A 6,000-nucleotide genomic window follows, 5' to 3' on the forward strand; every position below is an offset into this window, starting at 1 on the left:
ATTTCACGGGGAACGTCTGTGTAAACATATCAGGAAAATCTTTGGATCTTCCTTCCCACTTATTGTTTTAGCTGCTAGAAGTGCTATTTTGGAATTGGAATATAGAATTTTGGCCAAAGGCCAAGCGCTGGGACCTATGAGGCCATTCAGCACAAAGGGAAATTGATAATAAGAAGGCTTGAAAGGTGTAACAGGAGGAAAACCTCACAGTTGCACTGTGAAACAACTGTTAGAGAGGGTGGAAAACCAGATGGAAGAAAGAGAATATGAACAGAGGTACAGTAAAAGTACTGAAAGAGGTTGCAGCTAGGTCCCGAGGGGGCTGCTGCAAAAACCCTTAAATAATGCCTGCAGTGCACCACGTGAGGTGCACTGACGGCAAAAGTGATATTTTAATTTTATCATAACATTTGAAAGTTCTGTTTCCTGGTAAATACATTCTAGGATAATTTTTCCTAAATCAATCTATAAATATTTCAAGCAAATTTTTAGCTCTTTCCTTCCGTTTATTGTTGCAGCTACTACAAGTGTTACTTCCATATTGGCATAACGTTTGTAATTCTGATGTCGTGATAACTATATTCCAGATAATTTTTCTTCCCAAATCGGGAGAAATCCAGAACATTATGTATATTTTCCCCTGGAACGAGAAGTCTCTATAGCCAGCCAGCATCGTTCTGCATATCTTTAAAATAGGTAATCCTGATAAGACCAATAAAACATATATCCTAACTATCAATGCTCTCAGTAAGCCAGCCATCGCACTTCCTATGAAGACTTCTGAATGTGTGGGCGTATTTCTGAATGTGTACGAGTTGTGTGTGGGCGTATCTCTTTCACCATAACCCTTCGCCCATATTTTTCTCAGGAACACCATTTCTAGATTGGAAGACCCGACCTCTCATTCTGAAAGCTTGGCAAACATCCCTCCTCCTCCTCCCTCCTCCTCCTCCTCCTCTTCTTCTTCTTCTTCTTCTTCTTGATATAAAGCTCAAGTGTCAAACTCTCAGGGATTTATTTCTTGGAGTTCGATTACCGGATGACGGTGTCCTTGGTTTAAGCAAATAATAATGTACATAGCATCACTTGCTTTCATTCTAGTAAACATTGGAGCGTTATTAAAAAAGATGTTTGTGGTATTTGGTTAACAGCAACACCAGAACAGACATGGGATTCAATTCTACTTAGCCTTACCGATATTTTTCCATCTTAAATACTATATTATCATGAGAATATATAACGAGAAGCGGGAAAGATATGAATAGAATATATATATATATATATATATATATATATATATATATATATATATATATATATATATATATATATATATTTATATATATATAATACATAAAAATATAATGAATAGCAGGAAATATAATTTATTATCTTTCATCGTCAATTAGCCTGTCTTAGACTCTGGCTTGAAAGATCTGGTTAATTTTAGTTCTTCTTCCTATCTTTTAGTTGTGGTATTTGGTTAAGGGCAACAGCTGAACAGAAAGGGATTTTAATCTTACTTTGCCTTACTGTCATTAATTATGATCTTATCAAATTATATACCTATTTCTGTTCGCTGTGTAATTCAAGTTCGCAAGGATTAGACAAGAAACTGATTAATTCCTTTGCAGAGAAATTTAATTGAATTAGCTGACCAAATCGACTTAACTTAAAAGAAAAAGAATTCAAGAAATACTCAGGCGTAAACATTGGTTTTTGGGGTTTGGTAGGAGGAAGAAAAAGGAGAAATTTTATCATTGTTATCTGTCCTCTTCCGTAAGGAAATGGGTTGCAATTTTGCTTAGATACCAGCTGCCCCAGTATTCTTTGATTATTCCCTGAGAATGGGTCTGATAAGTGTGACTAAGTTCCTGGAAATATGAGGGTTTTTTTTTATACATCTTCTTAAATCATGATATACACTCTGTTTTAGTGTCTGATATTTTTCATTCTAAGATATAAACGATTCAGATAGTTCATGTACGCAGTCTTGTGTTCTTGAATCTCAAGTTTTTTCTTATTAATCATAAAAAAATATCTTTAAATCGTAAGAATGGTAACTACATAATCATTATTCCTTTTGCTTCATCTGAATAGAAACGATGATAAGCCTAGTTCGCTTGGCTCCTGACTGGTTTACAAAAATCTGAAGAATTACGATATTAAGAATTATGCATTCTTCAGCATCGTCAAACATCTTAGCCTATATAAGGAAACTGCCTCTTTGTAAAGTATAATCTCTTGTGATTAAAGAGCTTTACATCCGAATATAATCACTTGTGATTATCTCTATTTATAATCTTTATTGCTATATTTCTCCTTGCCATGAACTGCAGTTAGTTTACTTTTATCTCATCAATTGATAAATTAAATTGTATTTTCTATTCTAGTAACTTGTGGCTGGCGATCTTTCTTAAAAAATAAACTTTGTGCTTCTCGCATCGCCAGCAGCCTGTGCCATTTGTAATTCAATGAGGTATGGGAAAATCCACTTCTTTCAAGTCTACGTCCAAGACAAAGACAAGTTTCCCCTCGATAACAATATCAGCCTTTCTCTTTCCAGTACGGATAAAAGAAATTGAAATTATCATGACGAAAAGGGATGCTACGTTCTGCGGAAAACTTTTGAATCTTCTTCTTGAGAGGACACTGGTTCCACCCTAGAGCTTTTAGAGTTGATCAAGCGAAGGACTCATGCCTAGACTCAACTCTATCTTCCTTTTGTGTCTGGCAGGAGGACGGACTTATGCATGAATCATCGTCCCGTCTTTCTTTGAGATCCCAGAAGGATTTCGACATATTCGAGCGAGGTCCCCGATATGGATGCTTAGCGACTGAGAATCTTTTTACAAATAACGATTTCAATTGGCAATAAAGAGACCTATTATAGCAGGAGGTTCCCAGTCTTTGTGTCTAATATTCTGCCTTTTCTTTCTCCATTTTGTAATGATTCTCGTAATATGAAGGTCTACTAATGGGCAACCGAGTGTCCGTACCTAGGCTATATCTAAAAGGGAAAAGAAAAGTCGAAACAACAAGCGATTGAGAAAAGTAAAAATGACAGGGCCTATTCACCCCCCATCCCCCCACCCCCCGAAAAAAACCTATTTAGGGAAACAATCAGCATTACAACCGCTGACAAGTTCCTCTCTCGCTGATGACTACGGATGGTATGGGAAATTGAAGCAGGAAAAGGGTACGGTGAATAAAATAATGAAAGCGTATGAAAGTCTAGGGTAAATCCATGACTGAAATCCGGGGTTTAGATTTATGGAGAAGGTAAACTCAAAGTGCAAACCCTACTGGATAACAGAATTAAAGTATGATTTTCAGTAAAAGTATTTAAAATTTTTCAAAATAAACTAAATGAACAAATTAATTAATAACCTATCACCTACAAAAAAATCATATATATACAGTATATATATATATATATATATATATATATATATATATATATATATATATATATATATATATATATATATATATATATATATATATATAATCATACTAAATGTTGTTTAATATCAAATTCACGTTGCTTTGAGAATATCCCGATTGGGAATTATCACAAAGGGAATTTATAAGTGATAAATGGACCGGTACTGCCGGGTCTCGATCCCTCGACACAATTGCCTACCAACAACTCCTGTCGACGGTCTACCCGCTGAGCCATCAAGTTAATGCCGAATCTGCTGTACTTGTTTACCCGTCGAGAGCGGGGAAATTATTCTTAGCTTCGGCATTAACCCGCTCTCGACGGATAAACAAGTACAACTGATTCGGCATTAACTTATACCTCTCTTGATGGCTCAGTGGGTAGACCATCGACTGGAGTTGTTAGAAGGTAATTGTGTCGAAGGATCGAGACCAGGCAATTCCGATCCATTTATCACTAACAAATTCCCCTTCGTGGATAATTCCCCATCGGGGATATTCCCGTAGTGGCGTGAATTTGATATTAAACATTTGTAGCTTCATGATCGTATATAATCACGGTGTGATAAAATTTCACATATGCATATATATATATATATATATATATATATATATATATATATATATATATATATATATATATATATATATATATATATATATATATAAATTTATATATATATATAGAAACTATATATAAAAACTGATCCATTATGCTTCATTACACTGAATATCTTGGTGCATACTCGCCTATCTCCACATAATCTACTCTCAGGATTTATAGATTTAACCGACTCTGGGTTAAGAGTCTCACAACCAAAAGACAAAATCCAACAGACAAAATGTGCAATGCACAATAAACTTTGATATAATTCCAAGCATTATCCGAATCTTCATTAATACCACACGTTCCGTTCGTTCGAGACACGAAAGCACACCACGAACGCAAGCAATACTCTGGAATGATAATCCCAAAGTCACACTGTCTTGGCGGAAACGTCTTCCGAGGATTATGAATTGGTCTTCCCTTCCTCCTGCAGTTCCTTGGCTTGAATATAATTACCCTCTTAGGGGACATTAATGGTCTATATATTGTTAGTATTTTCAGGCCTCGCATTCCGTGTTTCTTCTTCGCCGACATTCGTGGATGACAGAATTGCCTCTTGGATATTCGATGCAAAATCATAAAATCCTTTCGCTCGGGAATCTCGTCGTTTCGTATTGTTCTCTTGCTATCTGCGAATGCATTACTTCTCGTTTGTTGGTTTTATACGTATTTCTTATTGCTGCTTCTTTTCTGCTTGTATATTTTTTTCTATGCCTGTCTTCAATTTGTTTTAATTTCTTCTCCATTTGTTGTTCGTGTACGTCTTCATTTCTTGTGTTTACATACTTCCCGGCATTCATAACATCCTGTATTTTGCTGTTAACATAATAAATGTTGCTGTTCGTACCATCAATGTTGTTGTTCGTACCTTTTCTGTTGTTGTTTGTACGCTAATTTGATGGAAGTTCCATACTCGACTTCTGTCATGCACATGAGGCATATGTCCTGCTTCTCCTTAAATCCCGAATTTACACATTTTATTGAGGTCTAATCTACTTTGTTTCTAGTGGATACTCACTGGTAAGTTCCATGTGCACAGCAAATCTCCCTCCGTGGTAATATGACCCAGACATAATGATGGTTCTCATTCTATGGATATCAAAATTTTATACCCGTTAAAAAAACCTTTCGTGACACTTGTATAAATCAAAACGTAACCGTTCATTTTATTCTTTCAACTATATACTTGATGTCAATAATTTTATTCGATTTCATCTTCTGCATATTACCTCAGTCCAAAATTCCTACAGGAACCGCAGCTGATTCTTTCCATTTCATAATTTTGAATCCAGAGCTGCATTTAAATACTCGTTTGCCATTAGACATGGCGTTCGTATTTCTGAAATGCTTTTTAATAGTACAGCCTTCAGGGCACCGTTTATCTACATGTACAAATAAAGATTTATTTAAATTATCTGTTACCCAAAATATATACTACAACGAAGGCAACTTAGGCCACGTTATTTGAGAATACTCAAAATGATGTCTACTTTCTATAACACGTTATTTGGGAATACTCAAAATGATATCTACTTTTTATAACACGTTATTTGGGAATACTCAAAATGACATCTACTTTCTAAAACATCCTTAGTTAATTAACATTTCCATCACCAGAACTATAGCAAATGACGCGTCATCAGAATAACAAACCATCAAAAGTTATTATTATTCTTTCCCTCAGCGTAACCCATAAAGCAATGCCGGCATACATTAACAGAGGCTATATTTAAAACATGGATTGAATGTTCAATGATCAGGAACAAATCCACGTGGATCAAAAGTTCGTCCAGCATTTTCAAACTGGAATATGAAATCACCAAAATACTGAGCTATTACCATTCCCAATGCATTCTATTCAAACTGTGATGAAAGAAGGCTTAGTGAAAAAACAGAAAATGGTTTTTTTCTCATAAAAGTATACTATTTATTTCAATGAGCATAAGCAT

The sequence above is a fragment of the Macrobrachium rosenbergii genome, chromosome 8 (assembly GCF_040412425.1).
Source record: "Macrobrachium rosenbergii isolate ZJJX-2024 chromosome 8, ASM4041242v1, whole genome shotgun sequence".
NCBI lineage: Eukaryota > Metazoa > Arthropoda > Malacostraca > Decapoda > Palaemonidae > Macrobrachium > Macrobrachium rosenbergii.